The 24680-nt window shown below is 49.6% G+C and overlaps 1 pseudogene; it reads left to right on the top strand.

Moving 5' to 3' along the window:
* Positions 1-15982, top strand: part of LOC142908329 (solute carrier family 25 member 35-like) — a 67576-nt pseudogene extending 51594 nt beyond the window's left edge.
* Positions 15983-24680: the final 8698 nt, after the last annotated feature.

Here is a 24680-nt window from a genome sequence, read left to right as displayed (position 1 = left end):
ACACAGAGACCCACAGACTCACCACACAGAGACCCATAGACTCACCACATAGAGACCCACAGACTCACCACACAGAGACCCACAGACTCACCACACAGAGACCCACAGACTCACCACACAGAGACCCACAGACTCACCACACAGAGACCCACAGACTCACCACACAGACCCACAGACTCACCACACAGAGACCCACAGACTCACCACACAGAGACCCACAGACTCACCACACAGAGACCCACAGACTCACCACACAGAGACCCACAGACTCACCACACAGAGACCCACAGAGACCCACAGACTCACCACACAGAGACTCACAGACTCACCACACAGAGACTCACAGACTCACCACAGAGAGACCCACAGACCCACCACACAGAGACCCACAGACTCACCACACAGAGACCCACAGACTCACCACACAGAGACTCACAGACTCACCACACAGAGACCCACAGACTCACCACACAGAGACCCACAGACTCACCACACAGAGACCCACAGACTCACCACACAGAAACCCACAGACTCACCACACAGAGAACCACAAACTCACCACACAGAGACCCACAGACTCACTACACAGAGACCCACAGACTCACCACACAGAGACCCACAGACTCACTACAGACTCACCACACAGAGACCCACAGACTCACCACACAAAGACCCACAGACCCACCACACAGAGACCCACAGACTCACCACACAGAGACTCACAGACTCACCACACAGAGACCCACAGACTCACCACACAGAGACCCACAGACTCACCACACAGAGACCCACAGACTCACCACACAGAGACCCACAGACTCACCACACAGAGACCCACAGACTCACCACACAGAGACTCACAGACTCACCACAGAGAGACCCACAGACCCACCACACAGAGACCCACAGACTCACCACACAGAGACTCACAGACTCACCACACAGAGACCCACAGACTCACCACACAGAGACCCACAGACTCACCACACAGAGACCCACAGACTCACCACACAGAAACCCACTGACTCACCACACAGAGACCCACAGACTCACCACACAGAGACCCACAGACTCACCACACAGAGACCCACAGACTCACCACACAGAGACCCACAGACTCACCACACAGAGACCCACAGACTCACTACACAGAAACCCACAGACTCACCACAGACTCACCACACAGAGACCCACAGACTCACCACACAGAGACCCACAGACTCACCACACAGAGACCCACAGACTCACCACAGACTCACCACACAGAGACCCACAGACTCACCACACAGAGACCCACAGACTCACCTCACAGAGACCCACAGACTCACCACACAGAGACCCACAGACTCACCACACAGGCACCCACAAACTCACCACAAAGAGACCCACAGACTCACCACACAGAGACCCACAGACTCACCACACAGAGACCCACAGACTCACCACACAGAGACCCACAGACTCATCACAACGAGACCCACAGACTCACCACACAGAGACCCATAGACTCACTCACACAGAGACCCACAGACTCATCACAAAGAGACCCACAGACTCACCACACAGAGACCCACAGACTCATCACAAAGAGACCCACAGACTCATCACAAAGAGACCCACAGACTCACCACACAGAGACCCACAGACTCACCACACAGAGACCCACAGACTCACCATACAGACCCATAGACTCACCACACAGACCCACAGACTCACTCACACAGAGACCCACAGACTCACCACACAGAGACCCATAGACTCACCACACAGAGACCCACAGACTCACCACACAGAGACCCACAGACTCACCACAGACTCACGACACAGAGACCCACAGACTCACCACACAGAGACCCACAGACTCACCACACAGGCACCCACAGACTCACCACACAGAGACCCACAGACTCACCACACAGGCACCCACAGACTCACCACACAGAGACACACAGACTCACCACACAGAGACCCATAGACTCACCACACAGAGACCCACAGACTCACCACACAGAGACCCACAGACTCACCACACAGAGACCCACAGACTCACCACACAGAGACCCACAGACTCACCACACAGAGACCCACAGACTCACCACAGACTCACCACACAGAGACCCACAGACTCACCACACAGAGACCCATAGACTCACCACACAGAGACCCACAGACTCACCACACAGAGACCCACAGACTCACCACACAGAGACCCACAGACTCACCACACAGAGACCCACAGACTCACCACACAGAGACCCACAGACTCACCACACAGATACCGACAGACTCACCACAGACTCACCACACAGAGACCCACAGACTCACCACACAGATACCCACAGACTCACCACACAGAGACCCACAGTCTCACCACACAGAGACCCACAGACTCACCACACAGAGACCCACAGACTCACCACACAGAGACCCACAGACTCACCACACAGAGACCCACAGACTCACCACACAGAGACCCACAGACTCACCACACAGAGTCCCACAGACTCACCACACAGAGACCCACAGACTCACCACACAGAGACCCACAGACTCACCACAGACTCACCACACAGAGACCCACAGACTCACCACACAGAGACCCATAGACTCACCACACAGAGACCCACAGACTCACCACACAGAGACCCACAGACTCACCACACAGAGACCCACAGACTCACCACACAGAGACCCACAGACTCACCACACAGAGACCCACAGACTCACCACACAGAGACCCACAGACTCACCACACAGAGACCCACAGACTCACCACACAGAGACCCACAGAGACCCACAGACTCACCACACAGAGACTCACAGACTCACCACACAGAGACCCACAGACTCACCACACAGAGACCCACAGACTCACCACACAGAGACCCACAGACTCACCACACAGAGACCCACAGACTCACCACACAGAGACCCACAGACTCACCACACAGAGACCCACAGACTCACCACACAGAGACCCACAGACTCACCACACAGAGACCCACAGACTCACCACACAGAGACCCACAGACTCACCACAGACTCACCACACAGAGACCCACAGACTCACCACACAGAGACCCATAGACTCACCACACAGAGACCCACAGACTCACCACACAGAGACCCACAGACTCACCACACAGAGACCCACAGACTCACCACACGGAGACCCACAGACTCACCACACAGAGACCCACAGACTCACCACACACATACCGACAGACTCACCACAGACTCACCACACAGAGACCCACAGACTCACCACACAGAGACCCACAGACTCACCACACAGAGACCCACAGTCTCACCACACAGAGACCCACAGACTCACCACACAGAGACCCACAGACTCACCACACAGAGACCCACAGACTCACCACACAGAGACCCACAGACTCACCACACAGAGACCCACAGACTCACCACACAGAGTCCCACAGACTCACCACACAGAGACCCACAGACTCACCACACAGAGACCCACAGACTCACCACAGACTCACCACACAGAGACCCACAGACTCACCACACAGAGACCCATAGACTCACCACACAGAGACCCACAGACTCACCACACAGAGACCCACAGACTCACCACACAGAGACCCACAGACTCACCACACAGAGACCCACAGACTCACCACACAGAGACCCACAGACTCACCACACAGAGACCCACAGACTCACCACACAGAGACCCACAGACTCACCACACAGAGACCCACAGAGACCCACAGACTCACCACACAGAGACTCACAGACTCACCACACAGAGACTCACAGACTCACCACAGAGAGACCCACAGACCCACCACACAGAGACCCACAGACTCACCACACAGAGACTCACAGACTCACCACACAGAGACCCACAGACTCACCACACAGAGACCCACAGACTCACCACACAGAGACCCACAGACTCACCACACAGAAACCCACAGACTCACCACACAGAGAACCACAAACTCACCACACAGAGACCCACAGACTCACTACACAGAGACCCACAGACTCACCACACAGAGACCCACAGACTCACTACAGACTCACCACACAGAGACCCACAGACTCACCACACAAAGACCCACAGACCCACCACACAGAGACCCACAGACTCACCACACAGAGACTCACAGACTCACCACACAGAGACCCACAGACTCACCACACAGAGACCCACAGACTCACCACACAGAGACCCACAGACTCACCACACAGAAACCCACAGACTCACCACACAGAGAACCACAAACTCACCACACAGAGACCCACAGACTCACTACACAGAGACCCACAGACTCACCACACAGAGACCCACAGACTCACTACAGACTCACCACACAGAGACCCACAGACTCACCACACAAAGACCCACAGACTCACCACACAGAGACCCACAGACTCACCACACAGAGACCCACAGACTCACCACACAGAGACCCACAGACTCACCACACAGAGACCCACAGACTCGCCACACAGAGACCCACAGCCTCACCACACAGAGACCCACAGACTCACCACACAGAGACCCACAGACTCACCACACAGAGACCCACAGACTCACCACACAGAGACCCACAGACTCACCACAGACTCACCACACAGAGACCCACAGACTCACCACACAGAGACACACAGACTCACCACACAGAGACCCACAGACTCACCACACAGAGACCCACAGACTCACCACACAGAGACCCACAGACTCACCACACAGAGACCCACAGACTCACCACACAGAGACCCACAGACTCACCACACAGAGACCCACAGACTCACCACACAGAGACCCACAGACTCACCACACAGAGACCCACAGACTCTCCACACAGAGACCCACAGACTCACCACACAGAGACCCACAGACTCACCACACAGAGACCCACAGACTCATCACACAGAGACCCACAGACTCACCACACAGAGACCCACAGACTCACCACACAGAGACACACAGACTCACCACACAGAGACCCTACAGACTCACCACACAGAGACCCACAGACTCTCCACACAGAGACCCACAGACTCACCACAGACTCACCACACAGAGACCCACAGACTCACCACACAGAGACCCACAGACTCACCACACAGAGACACACAGACTCACCACACAGAGACCCACAGACTCACCACACAGAGACTCACAGACTCACCACACAGAGACCCACATAGACCCACAGACTCACCACACAGAGACCCACAGACTCACCACAGACTCACCACACAGAGACCCACAGAGTCACCACACAGAGACCCACAGACTCACCACAGCACTTGCCCCTGCAGTGTGTTAGAGGCTACACGGGGGACCTTTGTCTTTGTGCAGGTGAAGACTCACCTGCAGACTCAGTCTTCATCGTCCATCGCAGTAGGCCATCAATATTCATACACGGTGAGTTTAGACTCACCACTCCTCACCACTCTACACTCACCACTCACCACTCTACACTCACCACTCACCACTCTACACTCACCACTCACCACTCTACACTCACCACTCTACACTCACCACTCTACACTCACCACTCGCCACTCTACACTCACCACTCACCACTCTACACTCACCACTCTACACTCACCACTCACCACTCTACACTCACCACTCACCACTCTACACTCACCACTCTACACTCACCACTCTACACTCACCACTCACCACTCTACACTCACCACTCACCACTCTACACTCTGCACTCACCACTCACCACTCTACACTCACCACTCTACACTCTACACTCACCACTCACCACTCTACACTCACCACTCTACACTCACCACTCTACACTCACCACTCACCACTACACTCACCACTCTCCACTCACCACTCACCACTCTACACTCACCACTCTACACTCACCACTCACCACTCTACACTCACAACTCTACACTCACCACTCTACACTCACCACTCTACACTCACCACTCACCACTCTACACTCACCACTCACCACTCTACACTCTACACTCACCACTCTACACTCACCACTCACCACTCTACACTCACCACTCTACACTCACCACTCTACACTCACCACTCACCACTCTACACTCACCACTCACCACTCACCACTCTACACTCACCACTCACCACTCTACACTCACCACTCACCACTCTACACTCTACACTCACCACTCACCACTCTACACTCTACACTCACCACTCCTCACCACTCTACACTCACCACTCTACACTCACCACTCTACACTCACCACTCTACACTCACCACTCACCACTCTACACTCACCACTCTACACTCACCATTCTACACTCACCACTCACCACTCTACACTCACCACTCTACACTCACCACTCACCACTCTACACTCTACACTCACCACTCTCCACTCTACACTCATCACTCTACACTCACCACTCTACACTCACCACTCTACACTCACCACTCACCACTCTACACTCACCACTCTACACTCACCACTCACCACTCTACACTCACCACTCTACACTCACCACTCACCACTCTACACTCACCACTCTACACTCACCACTCTACACTCACCACTCTACACTCACCACTCTACACTCTACACTCACCACTCTACACTCACCACTCTACACTCTATGTTGTTGTTGATGTTGTTAATGTTGTTGTTGATGTTGTCGATGTTGTTGTTGATGTTGTTGATGTTGTTGTTGATGTTGTTGTTGATGTTGTTGTTGTTGATGTTGTTGATGTTGTTGTTGATGTTGTTGTTAATGTTGATGTTGTTGTTGTTGAAGTTGTTGATGTTGTTGATGTTGTTGATGTTGTTGTTGATGTTTACCCGACGGTGCCCCCCCCCCAGAGCACCCCCCAGGCTCTTGTGTGGATCCTTCGCCAGGGCGGCCCGGCCGCGATGTGGCGTGGAGCGACGGGAGGCGTTCCACGCGTCGCCATCGGCTCCTCCGTGCAGCTCGCCACCTTCACGGCGGCCAAGACTCACCTGGCACGGGTGGGGGGTGAACCTAGCCTGGCACGGGTGGGGGGGGGGGGTGTAGGGGCCTGTCACCAGGAGACTGAACTGAGAACTCACGTCACGTAGGACGTCACCTGACCACTGTCTCATCATCGCCCGTGCCGCCCCCTCTCCCCCCCCCCCCCGCCCCCCCCCTGCCCCCCCACCGTGCCCCCCCCCCGTGCCCCCCCCCCAGCTGTTTCCAGCGGGGGGGGGGGGGGCACGGGGGCGGGGCACGGGGGGGGGCACGGGGGGGGGCACGGGGGGTGGGGGGTGACACGTGGAGACTTCACCCGCCAACTCTCGCCGCCCTCACCACGCTCCCGTTGGGTGACACGTGGGGGGCTGACGGCCCCCCACCCCCCCATCCACCCCCCTCCTCCACTGCCCCCCCCTCCTCCTCCTCCTCACTTCTCGCCGGGCCCCCTCCGATCGAGCGATCGCCCCCCCCTCCCCCTCCCCCTCCCCACCACCGCACCGAGGGACACGGCCGAGTGTCCGGCTCACCGCCGCCCGGGGTTACCCCGCACGCCCGCTCACCCCACTTACACCACCAGCGCCTGCTGCGGGCGACCGCTGGCAGTGTCGGTCTGGATTAGCGTGCCCACTCACCGGCGGGGGGTCAGCCTTAATGCGCTGCGCAGACAGATGGCGACACCGGCGAGAAAATTAGTAATTTTTACAAAAAATAAACTACTTTTTTCTTAAAGAACACGCTTTTTTTTAAAAAAATGTACCGTACGAGTAATGGAAGAACAATTAGACCCAAGCTGAGACGTAACGTAGCGACGTGCTTGGTTCTTTCGGTAAAGTCACCACCACGTAGATAGGGAAACAATAAAATAATAAAAATATAAAACAATACAATTATTGTAAAACAATACAATTATTATTCTTGGTTCTTTCGGTAAAGTCACCACCACGTGGAAGGGAAACAATAAAATAATAAAGAAAATAAAAGACAATACAATTCTCACGGCGTTTCGACTGCAACGCAAGCAATCATCATCGGGTGTGATAACCACAGCAAGAACATGAATTTCTTGCTGTGGTTATCACACCTGATGATGATTGCTGTGGTTATCACACCTGATGATGATTGCTGTGGTTATCACACCTGATGATGATTGCTGTGGTTATCACACCTGATGATGATTGCTGTGGTTATCACACCTGATGATGATTGCTGTGGTTATCACACCTGATGATGATTGCTGTGGTTATCACACCTGATGATGATTGCTGTGGTTATCACACCTGATGATGATTGCTGTGGTTATCACACCTGATGATGATTGCTGTGGTTATCACACCTGATGATGATTGCTGTGGTTATCACACCTGATGATGATTGCTGTGGTTATCACACCTGATGATGATTGCTGTGGTTTTCACACCTGATGATGATTGCTGTGGTTATCACACCTGATGATGATTGCTGTGGTTATCACACCTGATGATGATTGCTGTGGTTATCACACCTGATGATGATTGCTGTGGTTATCACACCTGATGATGATTGCTGTGGTTTTCACACCTGATGATGATTGCTGTGGTTTTCACACCTGATGATGATTGCTGTGGTTATCACACCTGATGATGATTGCTGTGGTTATCACACCTGATGATGATTGCTGTGGTTTTCACACCTGATGATGATTGCTGTGGTTATCACACCTGATGATGATTGCTGTGGTTATCACACCTGATGATGATTGCTGTGGTTATCACACCTGATGATGATTGCTGTGGTTATCACACCTGATGATGATTGCTGTGGTTTTCACACCTGATGATGATTGCTGTGGTTTTCACACCTGATGATGATTGCTGTGGTTATCACACATGATGATGATTGCTGTGGTTATCACACCTGATGATGATTGCTGTGGTTTTCACACCTGATGATGATTGCTGTGGTTATCACACCTGATGATGATTGCTGTGGTTATCACACCTGATGATGATTGCTGTGGTTATCACACCTGATGATGATTGCTGTGGTTATCACACCTGATGATGATTGCTGTGGTTATCACACCTGATGATGATTGCTGTGGTTATCACACCTGATGATGATTGCTGTGGTTATCACACCTGATGATGATTGCTGTGGTTTTCACACCTGATGATGATTGCTGTGGTTATCACACCTGATGATGATTGCTGTGGTTATCACACCTGATGATGATTGCTGTGGTTATCACACCTGATGATGATTGCTGTGGTTATCACACCTGATGATGATTGCTGTGGTTATCACACCTGATGATGATTGCTGTGGTTTTCACACCTGATGATGATTGCTGTGGTTATCACACCTGATGATGATTGCTGTGGTTATCACACCTGATGATGATTGCTGTGGTTATCTCAGTTCAGTCTCCTGTCACCAGGAGACTGAACTGAGAACTCACGTCACGTAGGACGTCACCTGACCACTGTCTCATCATCGCCCGTGCCGCCCCCTCTCCCCCCCCCCCCGCCCCCCCCCTGCCCCCCCCCGTGCCCCCCCCCGTGCCCCCCCCCGTGCCCCCCCCCCCCCAGCTGTTCCCAGCGGGGGGGGGGGGGCACGGGGGCGGGGCACGGGGGGGGGGCACGGGGGGGGGCACGGGGGGTGGGGGGTGACACGTGGAGACTTCACCCGCCAACTCTCGCCGCCCTCACCACGCTCCCGTTGGGTGACACGTGGGGGGCTGACGGCCCCCCACCCCCCCATCCACCCCCCTCCTCCACTCCCCCCCCCTCCTCCTCCTCCTCACTTCTCGCCGGGCCCCCTCCGATCGAGCGATCGCCCCCCCCTCCCCCTCCCCCTCCTCCCCACCACCGCACCGAGGGACACGGCCGAGTGTCCGGCTCACCGCCGCCCGGGGTTACCCCGCACGCCCGCTCACCCCACTTACACCACCAGCGCCTGCTGCGGGCGACCGCTGGCAGTGTCGGTCTGGATTAGCGTGCCCACTCACCGGCGGGGGGTCAGCCTTAATGCGCTGCGCAGACAGATGGCGACACCGGCGAGAAAATTAGTAATTTTTACAAAAAATAAACTACTTTTTTCTTAAAGAACACGCTTTTTTTTTTAAAAATGTACCGTACGAGTAATGGAAGAACAATTAGACCCAAGCTGAGACATAACGTAGCGACGTGCTTGGTTCTTTCGGTAAAGTCACCACCACGTAGATAGGGAAACAATAAAATAATAAAAATATAAAACAATACAATTATTATAAAGCAATAAAATTATTATTCTTGGTTCTTTCGGTAAAGTCACCAGCACGTAGATAGGGAAACAATAAAATAATACAAATATAAAACAATACAATTATTGCAAAACAATACAATTATTATCCTTGGTTCTTTCGGTAAAGTCACCACCACGTAGATAGGGAAACAATAAAATAATAAAAATATAAAACAATAAAATTATTGTAAAACAATACAATTATTATTCTTGGTTCTTTCGGTAAAGTCACCGCCACGTAGATAGGGAAACAATAAAATAATAAAAATATAAAACAATAAAATTATTGTAAAACAATAAAATTATTATTCTTGGTTCTTTCGGTAAAGTCACCACCACGTGGAAGGGAAACAACACAAATAATAAAAGTATAAACATTATTTTCTTGCTGTGGTTATCACACCCGATGATGATTGCTGTGGTTTTCACACCTGATGATGATTGCTTGCGTTGCAGTCGAAACGTCGTGAGAATTGTATTGTTTTATATTTTTATTATTTTATTGTTTCCCTATCTACGTGGTGGTGACTTTACCGAAAGAACCAAGAATAATAATTTTACTGTTTTACAATAATTTTATTGTTTTATATTTTTATTATTTTATTGTTTCCCTTCTACGTGGTGACTTTACCGAAAGAACCAAGAATAATAATTTTGTTTTACAATAATTTTATTGTTTTATATTTTATTATTTTATTGTTTCCCTTCTACGTGGTGGTGACTTTACCGAAAGAACCAAGAATAATAATTTTATTGTTTTACAATAATTGTATTGTTTTATATTTTTATTATTTGATTGTTTCCCTTCTAACGCGGTGGTGACTTTACCGAAAGAACCAAGAATAATAATTTTATTGTTTTATATTTGTATTATTTTATTGTTTCCCTATCTACGTGGTGGTGACTTTACCGAAAGAACCAAGAATAATAATTTTATTGTTTTACAATAATTGTATTGTTTTATATTTTTATTATTTGATTGTTTCCCTTCTAACGCGGTGGTGACTTTACCGAAAGAACCAAGAATAATAATTTTATTGTTTTATATTTGTATTATTTTATTGTTTCCCTATCTACGTGGTGGTGACTTTACCGAAAGAACCAAGAATAATAATTTTATTGTTTTACAATAATTGTATTGTTTTATATTTGTATTATTTTATTGTTTCCCTTCTACGTGGTGGTGACTTTACCGAAAGAACCAAGAATATGAATCCCTGCAGTCACGAAAGCTTTAAATCAAAATATAACATAATAACGCTCAAAAATATGTTTTTTCTCATGATATAACATAGTACTGTCATCAGCATGACATAAGTATATACCAAGTTTTGCAGTCGATAGCACATTGGGAAGTGGGTTACAATTGAGTTACAACATTTGAGGATACAACAACAACGACAACAACAGACAGAGCGAGTTAAATAAAAGCATGTAAAGGAAACAAAGATAACGTTTTAAACTACATTTTTGATTTAAAGCCTTCGTGACTGCAGTAATTCATATTCTCAGTTCTTTCGGTAAAGTCACGTTGAAGGGAAACAACAAAATAATAAAATATATATAAAACAATAAAAACAATTCTCACGACGTTTCGACCATAACACAAACGGTCGTCTTCAGGTGTGTCCGTTTGCATAAATTAATTTTTAAACGGTGCATTTATTTATTTATAAAAAAAACCGTTAGCGCCACGCGCAGCGATTTGGCAGTTTGTTTAGACGGACTAGTCCATCTATATTCTGAAACAGAGGAGGGGGGAGACAGCATACATTATAAAATAAAATAAAAATTTCGTCTCCCCCCTCCTCTGTTTCAGAATATAGATGGACTAGTCCTAAACAAACTGCCAAATCGCTGCACGTGGCGCTAACGGTTTTTTTAAAATAAATAAATGCACCGTTTATAAATAAATTAATTAATGCGAACCGACACACCTGAAGATGACCGTTTGTGTTATGGTCGAAACGTCGTGAGAATTTTTTTTATTGTTTCATATATTTTTTTTATTATTTTGTTGTTTCCCTTCAACGTGACTTTACCGAAAGAACTAAGGATATGAATATTTTAAGCTACGGTCAAACCTTGGGTAGCGAGGAGCGTGATTCGTTCCGGAAACGTGCTTGTAATCCAAATCACAACGTGATTTGGATCAACGTGATTTGGATCACAACGTGATTTGGATCACAACGTGATTTGGATCACAACGTGATTTGGAAATCACAACGTGATTTGGATTACGGCAGTGTAGAGCGTGCACACGTGTTACACTGCTCGTATTTGCAAGACCCTCGCTCGTTTATCAAATCAATATTTACTCAAACATTTGCTCCCCTTGCAAAGCACTCGCAGATCAAGTCACTCGCAATCCAAGGTTTTACTGGTGTATATGTGTTTGTTTTTTTATTTTATTTTTCATGATAGAACATAGTTAAAGTCACTCTTTGGTTTTTTTCCGGTAAAGCCACGTATAAATAAGAAATAATAAAATAAGACAGTAGCGTACGACGTTTCGGTTGCAACACAAGCAGCCATCATCAGGTACAGAAGAGCTAAATTTGCGAGAGAGAGAGAGGAAACACATATAACCCCAGATGTATACACAGACACCCAAGTAGGGGGGAACTAACACAGATACACCAGGGTACAACAGAGAGAGAAGCATACCAAACAATCAGGGTTTAGCACAATTTGGACAACCATATAAAGCAACACAGACGGTTGGTCAAAACACAATTAAACGCATAGTCCGGTTGATTACGCTATTTCAAAGATTTCGATTTAAAGCTTTCGTGACTGCAATGATTCATCTTCTTTGGTTCTTTCGGTAAAGTCACGTAGAATGATTTATTATTTTATTATCATTCTACGTGACTTTACCGAAAGAACCAAAGAAGATATTTCAAAGATTGTTAAATTGCAAGTTCAGTATGAAATTTAAAATACAGACCGCGCACACACACACACACATAGACATCCAAGTAGAGCGAACCAGCACAGGGGACACGCACACAGTGAAGTCGCCTTAAATACGCAGAGAAGGTGAGGCTGAGAGACAAAGGGACAAATTAGCATGAGGTATGTATGGAGCCAAAGTGGGGCGCGGCATCACCCACTCGGAAACACCAAGGCCCACACACAGGCAGAGACAGCACCGAGACACAAATCCAAGCCAAGACACAAAGGCAGACGCACAAGCAGAGACAAACACAAAGACACAGACCTCTTACCTCCTCCGTAGAGGTGGTTCAGACTTATTTATACGTGACTTTACCGAAAAAAAAACCAAAGAGTAATTCTTGCAGTCACGAAAGATTTCGAATCGTAGCTATTGTCATCAGCATGACATCAGTATACCGAGTTTGCAGTCGATACCACATTGGGAAGTGGGTTACAGTTCGAGTTACAAGATTTGAGGGTACAACAACGACATCATCGACAACAACAACAACGACATCGACAACAACAACAACATCGACAACAGACAGAGCGAGTTAAATGAAAGCGCGTCAAAGAGATGACCTTGTTGTCATATTCTTAGTTTTTTCGGTAAAGTCACGTTGAAGAGAAACAACGTGACTTTACCGAAAAAACTAAGAATATGAATTACTGCAGTCACGAAAGCTTTAAATCAAGACCTTGTTGTCGTTGTGGAGTTCTTCCATTACCACAGTACGCTCACGTTTACGATGTGACGATCGATCTGCCGCTGGATGAAATCAAATTCGGTCGCAATTATTTGATGGAGCAGAGACGTACAAAATATAATAAGCTCTCTCTCTCTCTCTCTTTTTTTTTGTATTTTAAAAAGCGTGTTTTCGTTAAAAGTTGTTTAAGTAAATTTTACTGCGTAAAGCGCGCCGTGCAAGCTCGCTCAAGTCGCATTGGCGCGGAGATGGTAATCTCGGCGCGGAGATGGTAATCTCGGCGCGGAGATGGTAATCTCGGCGCGGAGATGGTAATCTCGGCGCGGAGATGGTAATCTCGGCGCGGAGATGGTAATCTCGGCGCGGAGATGGTAATCTCGGCGCGGAGATGGTAATCTCGGCGCGGAGATGGTAATCTCGGCGCGGAGATGGTAATCTCGGCGCGGAGATGGTAATCTCGGCGCGGAGATGGTAATCTCGGCGCGGAGATGGTAATCTCGGCGCGGAGATGGTAATCTCGGCGCGGAGATGGTAATCTCGGCGCGGAGATGGTAATCTCGGCGCGGAGATGGTAATCTCGGCGCGGAGATGGTAATCTCGGCGCGGAGATGGTAATCTCGGCGCGGAGATGGTAATCTCGGCGCGGAGATGGTAATCTCGGCGCGGAGATGGTAATCTCGGCGCGGAGATGGTAATCTCGGCGCGGAGATGGTAATCTCGGCGCGGAGATGGTAATCTCGGCGCGGAGATGGTAATCTCGGCGCGGAGATGGTAATCTCGGCGCGGAGATGGTAATCTCGGCGCGGAGATGGTAATCTCGGCGCGGAGATGGTAATCTCGGCGCGGAGATGGTAATCTCGGCGCGGAGATGGTAATCTCGGCGCGGAGATGGTAATCTCGGCGCGGAGATGGTAATCTCGGCGCGGAGATGGTAATCTCGGCGCGGAGATGGTAATCTCGGCGCGGAGATGGTAATCTCGGCGCGGAGATGGTAATCTCGGCGCGGAGATGGTAATCTCGGCGCGGAGATGGTAATCTCGGCGCGGAGATGGTAATCTCGGCGCGGAGATGGTAATCTCGGCGCGGAGATGGTAATCTCGGCGCGGAGATGGTAATCTCGGCGCGGAGATGGTAATCTCGGCGCGGAGATGGTAATCTCGGCGCGGAGATGGTAATCTCGGCGCGGAGATGGTAATCTCGGCGCGGAGATGGTAATCTCGGCGCGGAGATGGTAATCTCGGCGCGGAGATGGTAATCTCGGCGCGGAGATGGTAATCTCGGCGCGGAGATGGTAATCTCGGCGCGGAGATGGTAATCTCGGCGCGGAGATGGTAATCTCGGCGCGGAGATGGTAATCTCGGCGCGGAGATGGTAATCTCGGCGCGGAGATGGTAATCTCGGCGCGGAGATGGTAATCTCGGCGCGGAGATGGTAATCTCGGCGCGGAGATGGTAATCTCGGCGCGGAGATGGTAATCTCGGCGCGGGCGGCCCCGGGAGAGTTTCGTTCAGGTGCACCGCGACCCTTCGCGCCTACTCGGATCGGTCGCGCGGCGGCCGCGGAAGCCGCGACTTTGGGCCCCGCGCGCCCTCAAGCGGAAACCCCGGGTCAGCACCCCAAGGCCGCGGCTACGCTCGCTCTCTAACGAACCACCCCCGCCCGCCCGCCCAGCCCAGCACGCGGTCGCTCCGCTCACAAATCGCAGACACCACGCCGAAGTTAACCCGCCCGCGCCCGCGCCCGCGCAGAAATGGCACCGCGGCCGATCTCCCGAACGTAAGTTCATTGACGGGGGGGGCACGTCTGACGAAACCCCCCCCCCCCCCCCACCACCACCGCCACCACCACCACCACCGCCACCACCGCCACCCAGCACCGTGTCTACCGAGGCTTCGCCGACTGCCTGCTGAGGACGTGGCGAGCTGAGGGCCTTCGCGGCCTCTACAAGGGCCTTGGGGCCTGCTACTTCCGCCTGGGGCCTCACACTGCTCAGCCTTCTGCTGTGGGGCGAGGCTCGCAAGGCCTCACGGTGCCTGCAGCTGTAGCTGTGACCCCCGCCGGTGGGGAGGGAGGGTTGGCACGGGGGGGGGAGACTGTTGTTGTGTTGTTGTTGTGTTGTTGTTGTGTTGTTGTTGTTTGGGGGGGGGGGGGAGGATGGGGGAGGAGTCAGCGGCGAGTGAGGAGGAGCGAACGGACGAGGAGCACCACCAACAAATATCACCACCACCATCACTACCACCACCTCCATCACTACCACCAACAACAACATCACCACTACCACCCCCACCACCATCACCACCAACACCACCACCACCAACATCACCACCACCTCCATCACTACCACCACCAACAACATCACCACCACCATCACTACCACCAACACCAACATCACCACCAACACCACCAACATCACTACCACCACCATTACCAACACCACCAACATCACCACCACCACCATCACCACCACCACCATCACCACCACCACCACATTACCACCACCCCAGTAGTAAAGTCGTCAGGAGGAGGAGGAACAACGCTGATGGTGGTGGTGAAGATGGTGGTGATGGTGGTGGTGGTGATGGTGGTGACGGTGGTGGTAATGGTGGTGAAGATGGTGGTGATGGTGGTGATGGTGGTGAAGATGGTGATGGTGGTGGTGAAGATTATGATGGAGGAGGGTTTTTAGATGGTGACGATGGGTGATTTGTTTCCGCCGAACACAACAACATGAACACAACAACAACACGAACACAACAACACACAACAACAACACAACAACAACCGCCATTCGCCACTAAGTGGCGGTGACATCACCACGACGCTTGTGCCAGGCCATGTGCACCTTGAGGCCACGTGATGTGTCGAACGCCCGCGGGCAGGAGGTCACGGGGCAGACCCAGCAGGTGCCACGGGTCGACTGACTGACAACACTAACAACAACACTAACACAACAACACCACTAACACAACACCACTAACACAACAACACTAACACAACAACACCACCAACACCCAACAACAACCGCCATTCGCCACTAAGTGGGCTGGTGGTATAACCAGGAGATTCCTACACAGTAATATGGCATCTGTGCAGGACCGCCCTTTCCTGAAACCGCATTGGGGCTCCGCAAGCCTCTCCTCAGCGTGCCTGGCCAAGGCGATGCTGAATAATCCTTGCCAGGACCTTTACCGGCCTCACACTGAGGAGTGAGATGCCCCTGTAGTTGTTACAGTCTGTGCGGTCCCCCTTCTTCTTAAAGAGGGGGGACCACCAGGGCATCCTTCCAATCCTGCGGAACCCGTCCAGTGGTCCAGACTGTTGTTATGACGTCATATAGGGCAGGCTGTACAAAGGCTGCGATTTTACGATTTAAAAAGCCCCTATAACTTTCTTGTATTAATTATATATATTTTTTGAAAAATATATATAACTTTATTTATTTAACTTAACAATTGCGATATGTTTGACTGTTCATTTTCAACTTGAAACATTTTAATGGACACACGTTGGAAGCGATTCACATCTTCGAAGTTCCACGTCCCTGTGTGAGAACATACACAGCCGTTCACATGTTTGATTGTGCCGGTTAAAAGGGTAAAAACCTATTCCTATATCTTGTTACTGGCAAAGGAGGTGTCATAATGTAAATGTTCACCCCGAGCCCTCAATAACCCTGATGGTGCGCTGTTTTTTGAGATGTATGCCTTTTGGCGTCATCTGGTCCATCACCAGTGGAGAGACTAAAGGGCTCTAAGAAAAGCCGTCTCTGGTGTGGACCAATCAAATTCAAGGACAGTGCCAATATTATTATCAGAGTTGTCTTTTTTTGTTTGCATTTTGACTGCTTGTATTGTGGTTATTGCAAACACGATGCCTTGAATAAAGGTGTCAGTTGTGCCAGTTAAAAGGGTTAAACCTATTACTATATCTTGTTACTGGCAAAGGAGGTGTCATAATGTAAATGTTCACCCCGAGCCCTCAATAACTCTGATGGTGCGCAGTTTTTTGAGTTGTACGCCTTTTGGCGTCATCTGGTCCATCACCAGTGGAGAGACTAAAGGGTTCTAAGAAAAGCCGTCTCTGGTGTGGACCAATCAAATTCAAGGACAGTGCCAATATTATTATTATCAGAGTTGTCTCTTTTTGTTTGCATTTTGACTGCTTGTGTTGTGGTTATTGCAAACACGATGCCTTGAATAAAGGTGTCAGTTGTGCCAGTTAAAAGGGTAAAACCTATTACTATATCTTGTTACTGGCAAAGGAGGTGTCATAATGTAAATGCTCACCCCGAGCCCTCAATAACTCTGATGGTGCGCTGTTTTTTTAGTTGTACGCCTTTTAGCGTCTTCTGGTCTAACACCAGTGGAGACTAAAGGGCTCTAAGAAAAGCCGTCTCTGGTGTGGACCAATCAAATTCAAGGACGGTGCCAACATTATTATTATCAGAGTTGTCTCCTTTTTGTTTGCATTTTGACTGCTTGTGTTGTGGTTATTGCAAACATGATGCCTTGAATAAAGGTGTCAGTTTTTGTGCCAGTTAAAAGGGTTAAACCTATTACTATATCTTGTTACTGGCAAAGGAGGTCTCATAATGTAAATGCTCACCCCGAGCCCTCAATAACTCTGATGGTGCGCTGTTTTTTGAGTTGTACGCCTTTTGGCGTCATCTGGTCCATCACCAGTGGAGAGACTAAAGGGCTCTAAGAAAAGCCGTCTCTGGTGTGGACCAATCAAATTCAAGGACAGTGCATATTATTATCAGAGTTGTCTTTTTTTTGTTTGCATTTTGACTGCTTGTATTGTGGTTATTGCAAACACGATGCCTTGAATGAAGGTGTCAGTTTTTGTGCCAGTTAAAAGGGTAAAACCTATTCCTATATCTTGTTACTGGCAAAGGAGGTCTCATAATGTAAATGCTCACCCCGAGCCCTCAATAACTCTGATGGTGCGCTGTTTTTTGAGTTGTACGCCTTTTGGCGTCATCTGGTCCATCACCAGTGGAGAGACTAAAGGGCACTAAGAAAAGCCGTCTCTGGTGTGGACCAATCAAATTCAAGGACGGTGCCATCATCATTATCAGAGTTGTCTCTTTTTGTTTACATTTAGACTGCTTGTGTTGTGGTTATTGCAAACACGATGCCTTGAATAAAGGTGTCAGTTTTTGTGCCAGTTAAAAGGGTGAAAATCTATTACTATATCTTGTTACTGGCAAAGGAGGTGTCATAATGTAAATGCTCACCCCGAGCACCTCAATAACTCTGATGGTGCGCTGTTTTTTGAGTTGTACGCCTTTTGGCGTCATCTGGTCCATCACCAGTGGAGAGACTAAAGGGCACTAAGAAAAGCCGTCTCTGGTGTGGACCAATCAAATTCAAGGACGGTGCCATCATCATTATCAGAGTTGTCTCTTTTTGTTTGCATTTTGACTGCTTGTGTTGTGGTTATTGCAAACACGATGCCTTGAATAAAGGTGTCAGTTTTTGTGCCAGTTAAAAGGGTGAAAATCTATTACTATATCTTGTTACTGGCAAAGGAGGTCTCATAATGTAAATGCTCACCCCGAGCACCTCAATACTCTGATAGTGCGTTGTTTTTTAGTTGTACGCCTTTTGGCGTCATCTGGTCCATCACCAGTGGAGAGACTAAAGGGCTCTAAGAAAAGCCGTCTCTGGTGTGGACCAATCAAATTCAAGGACAGTGCCAATATTATTATCAGAGCTGTCTTTTTTTGTTTGCATTTTGACTGCTTGTGCTGTGGTTATTGCAAACACGACGCCTTGAATAAAGGTGTCAGTTGTTGTGCCAGTTAAAAGGGTGAAAACCTATTTCTGTGTTTGATGGTACCACGCGTTGAATCCATTCCGCGGTGAACATTGGAACTGCAGTTCGACTGGACCAAAAACAACCACAACAAAAAAATTGTAATCGCAAATCAAATCGCAAATCGCTGCCGGAGAGATCGCAATTTTGATTTTAAAAAATTTCCAAAACCCCAAACCGTTCAGCCATTCGTAACAGCGACACGCGTTCCGCGCAGAGGGTGTTGAGTGAGTGTGAGAGAGGGCCACATCGCGGAACGTCGGGGGAGGGGGGGTCGGGTTTCACTTCGTACCGACAGCTCAGGCAATTCTCCACCCCCCCACACACACACACCCCACGTGTTGCCTCGCTGCGTCAATAAACAAACACTGCCTCCTTTGTATTCACGAGACAGCAGCAGCAGCGGTCATGTTTCTGTGTTTGTGTTGTTAGTGTGAGTGTGTGTGTTGTTAGTGTGAGTGTGTTGTTAGTGTCAGTGTTGTTAGTATCAGTGTGTTGTTAGTGTGAGCGTTGTTAGTGTGAGTGTTGTTAGTCTGTGTTGTTAGTGTGAGTGTGTTCTTAGTGTGAGTGTGTGTTGTTAGTGTGAGTGTGTGTTGTTAGTGTCAAAGTGTTGTTAGTGTGAGTGTGTTGTTAGTGTGAGTGTGTTGTTAGTGTGAGTGTTGCCTCGCTGCGTCAATAAACAAACACTGCCTCCTTTGTATTCACGAGACAGCAGCAGCAGCGGTCATGTTTCTGTGTTTGTGTTGTTAGTGTGAGTGTGTGTGTTGTTAGTGTGTGTGTTGTTAGTGTGTGTGTTAGTGTGTGTGTTGTTAGTGTGAGTGTGTTGTTAGTGTGAGTGTTGTTAGTGTTTGTGTGTTAGTGTGTGTTGTTAGTGTGTGTGTTGTTAGTGTGAGTGTTGTTAGTGTGAGTGTTGTTAGTGTGAGTGTGTTGTTAGTGTGTGTTGTTAGTGTGTGTGTTAGTGTGAGTGTGTTGTTAGTGTGTGTGTGTTAGTGTGAGTGTGTTGTTAGTGTGTGTGTTGTTAGTGTGAGTGTGTTGTTAGTGTGTGTTGTTAGTGTGTGTGTGTGAGTGTGTTGTTTAGTGTGTGTGTTGTTAGTGTTTGTGTGTTGTTAGTGTGAGTGTGTTGTTTAGTGTGTGTTGTTAGTGTGAGTGTGTTGTTAGTCTGTGTGTTGCTGGTGTGTGTGTGTGTGTTGTTTAGTGTGTGTGTTGTTAGTGTGTGTGTTGTTAGTGTGTGTGTTGCTAGTGTGTGTTGTTAGTGTGTGTGTGTTGTTAGTGTGTGTTGTTTAGTGTGTGTGTTGTTTAGTGTGTGTTGTGAGTGTGTTGTTAGGGTGTGTGTGTTGCTAGTGTGTATGTTGTTAGTGTGAGTGTGTTGTTTGGTGTGTGTGTTGTTAGTGTGAGTGTGTTGTTTGGTGTGTGTGTTGTTAGTGTGAGTGTGTTGTTTGTGTGTGTGTTGTTAGTGTGTGTGTTGTTAGTGTGAGTGTGTTGTGAGTGTGTTGTTAGTGTGTGTTGCTAGTGTGTGTGTGTTGGTTAGTGTGTGTGTTGTTAGTGTGTGTGTTAGTGTGTGTGTTAATGTGTGTGTGTTGTTACTGTGTGTGTTGTTAGTGTGTGGTGTTTGTGTGTTGTTTGTGTGTTGTTTGTGTGTTGTTTGTGTGTTAGTGTGAGTGTGTGTTGTTGGTGTGTGTGTGTTGTTGGTGTGTGTTAGTGTGTGTTGTTAGTGTGTGTGTTGTGTGTGGTGTGTGTTGTTAGTGTGTGTGGTGTGTGTTGTTAGTGTGTGTGGTGTGTGTTGTTAGTGTGTGTTTGTGTGTTGTTGGTGTGTGTGTGTTGTTTGTGTGTGTGTTGTTAGTGTGTTCTTAGTGTGTGTTGTTAGTGTGTGTGTGTGTGTGTTGTTAGTGTGTGTTGTTAGTGTTTGTGTTGTTATTGTGTGTTGTTGGTGTGTGTGTTGTTAGTGTGTGTGTTGTTAGTGTGTGTGTGTTGCTGGTGTGTGTGTTGTTAGTGTGTGTTGTTAGTGTATCCGGCAAAACAACCCCCTACCTCCCAGTGATGCCGGACGGGCAACTCTGTTGTGGACAGTTCTGTGGGGGGAGGGCCAATTCCGATTGGCCTTTCCCCTCATCGCGTCTGTGACCACCACAGGGGCTAAACGGGGGCTCTGGACGGGTGCGAGGGGCTGGTAACCCCTCCACCTTCAATTAATTACCACTAAACCACGTCGAAAATATCTAATAAATAAGCTTGTGCCGGAGGCCCCGGGGTGACAGGCGTCTATGATGTCTCCTGGCCAAACCCCATTTGGCGGAGTCAGGAGACTGAATCTTTACCCTCGGGGCTCCTCCAGAAATAACGAAAAGCCACTTCGTGTGGCCACGTGGAATGTTCGAACGCTCACTGCGGAGGAGAGGCTGTCACTCCTCTGTCGGGAGCTGGACCGGTACCGCCTGGATCTCTGTGGTATTCAGGAGGTCTGGTGGTACGGTTCTGGCTCCTGCCACCATGAGGGGTGGACAGTCCTCTACTCGGGGCAGCAGACTGCCAAACAACAGGGTGTGGCTCTTATGAACAAAAGAATGAAGGGGCGTGGGAGCGTGCTGGTGAGGTGTGGGAAGCTGTAAGCCCCAAGCTACTTTGGGCTCGCCTTCCCATCAACCAGGGGCGAGGAGTGGTGGTCGTGGTTACTTATGCCCCCACTGAAGACGAACATCCGTGGAGGGATGCAGGCAAGGCCGATGAGTCAGATGCCTTTTATGATCTCCTGTCACAGGTGCTGGCTAAAGTGGCCCCTCGGGATAGATTCATCTTGTTGGGTGACTTCAATGCCCGAGTTGGTCATGATACTGGCACCTGGTCTGGAGTGATTGGAGGGCATGGGCCAGATCAGCTCAATAACAACGGTAGGAGGCTGCTATATTTTTGTGCAGCCCATGGGCTTGTAATTACCAACACGCTGTTCCGGCATCGGCGCATCCACACCACATCATGGATGCATGCCGTGTCCAAGCAAGAACATCTGCTGGACTACATAGTGACGGAACAGCGCATGCGGGCCCATGTACTTGACACCAGGACCTACCGTGGAGTTGATCCTCCCACCGACCATTGACTTGTCATCTGTAAGATGTGCCTGCCATTCTTCCACTCCGGTGGTGGGTGTACAACCAGGACCCCATTCAAACTCTTAGTGGCATGGTCTCAGTTATCTGATGAAAGTTGCAAGCAAGAATTTCATCATCGCTTGCGGCTGGGATTGGCATCGTCCCCCACTCCTCCTGATGTCGAGGGGAAATGGGCGAGGTTTAGGACTGTGGCTCATGCAGCTGCAATGGCTGCTTTGGGTACGCGGTCCAGACCTCCCGAGAGACCCTGGCTGACAGAGGAGGGGTTCAAGCTGGCTGAGAAAAAGCGACAAGCCCACTGTCATCGGGTACAGAATCCCACGTCAAAGAATGAGGAGGCTTACCGCAGCATTCGCAGGGAGGTTCGGAGAGCCGTGAGGCGCTGCAAGGATGGGTGGTGGTCGTAGGTTGCTGAGGAGATGGAGTCTGCCTCAGTGGCCCACGATCACAAATCTCTATTTAACTCCATCAAAAAAGTAACCTGCAGCACCACACCTATTACCATCACTAGCGGATAAAACGGTGACTCAATCTCCGACCCCCAGGAACAGGTTTGCAGATTTGCTGAGCATTTCTGTGAGGTCCTGGGGGAGGGAAAATCCCTCAGCCAGGAAAACATCGTGGCACAAAGTGAGGATGACCCTGCTGAGGCTGCGGTGCCTCAAATATGGGAAGAAGTCACCCCCTGTGAGTGGCTGGCTGAGGTGCCATCTGTTGAGGAAGTACTGAGGGCGATCCGGAGTCTGAGACCAGGAAAGGCACCGGGCAGAGATGATCTCCCAAGTGAAATGCTGAGGGAGGGTGGCGTTTGTGCACAGACTGCCCTACATGACATAATAACAACAGTCTGGACCGCTGGACGGGTTTCGCAGGATTGGAAGGATATCCTGGTGGTCCCCCTCTTTAATAAGGGGGGGCGCGCAGACTGTAACAACTACAGGGGCATCTCACTCCTCAGTGTGCCGGGAAAGGTCCTGGCAAGGATTATTCAACATAGCCTTGCTAGGCACGCTGAGGAGAGGCTTGCGGAGCCCCAATGCTGTTTCAGGAAAGGGCGGTCCTGCACAGATGCCATATTTTCTGTCCGTCTGCTACAGCAGAAGTGTAGGGAATTCCAACAAGACCTACATCTCTGCTTTATTGACCTGGTCAAGGCCTATGATACCATCAGTAGGCCTGGGCTCTGGGTTGTTCTTCGTGCTTTCGGAGTCCCTGACCCTCTGCTCACGATCATTAAGGACCTTCATGATGGTGAGCGGGCCCGGGTAAAACTACATGGCCGGGAGTCAGAGCCATTCTCTGTACACCTTGAGGTGCGACAGGGATGTCCTCTGGCTCCTACATTATTTAACATCTATTTTGACCATGTAGTTCGTGAAGCCTTCAATAGCTGTACCGGAGGAATTTACATCTGGTACAGATACAATGGGAGGATGATTGATGCCCGGGTGCGGTCAAGGAATGGCTCCCTATTGCTCAACCACGTTATGTATGCCGATGATCTGGTAATTGCTGCTCACTCAGATGAGGAGTTGGAGGTGGTGCTGCTGAACCTGGAGCGTGCCACTAAGAGGTGGGGTCTTACCATCAGCCCCACCAAAACAAAGCACCTGCCTATGTATTTTCTACCATCGGACAATCCACCTCCACAACTCCCAATCGGTGATGGGGCAGTTGTGGAGAGTGTGGAGAGTTTCCCATACCTGGGCAGTGTGCTCATGACTGACTCTGGCTTAACAGCAGAGGTCTCACTCAGAATCAGTCGACCGGCATTATCTTTTCATCGGATACGTAACGCTGTGTGGAAGCTACCTGTTCTATTACTCCGCACGAAGCTTCAGGTCTTCTCAGCCACGGTCATTCCCTCCCTTCTCTACACTTGCAAAACGTAGA

Source organism: Petromyzon marinus, assembly GCF_048934315.1.
Source record: "Petromyzon marinus isolate PM22_M1 ecotype Great Lakes invasive population chromosome 80 unlocalized genomic scaffold, UKy_Petmar_22M1.pri1.0 chr80_unloc.1, whole genome shotgun sequence".
Classification (NCBI taxonomy): domain Eukaryota; kingdom Metazoa; phylum Chordata; class Hyperoartia; order Petromyzontiformes; family Petromyzontidae; genus Petromyzon; species Petromyzon marinus.
The sequence above is the reverse complement of the archived record's forward strand: the minus strand, read 5'-3'. Positions and strand labels throughout refer to the sequence as shown.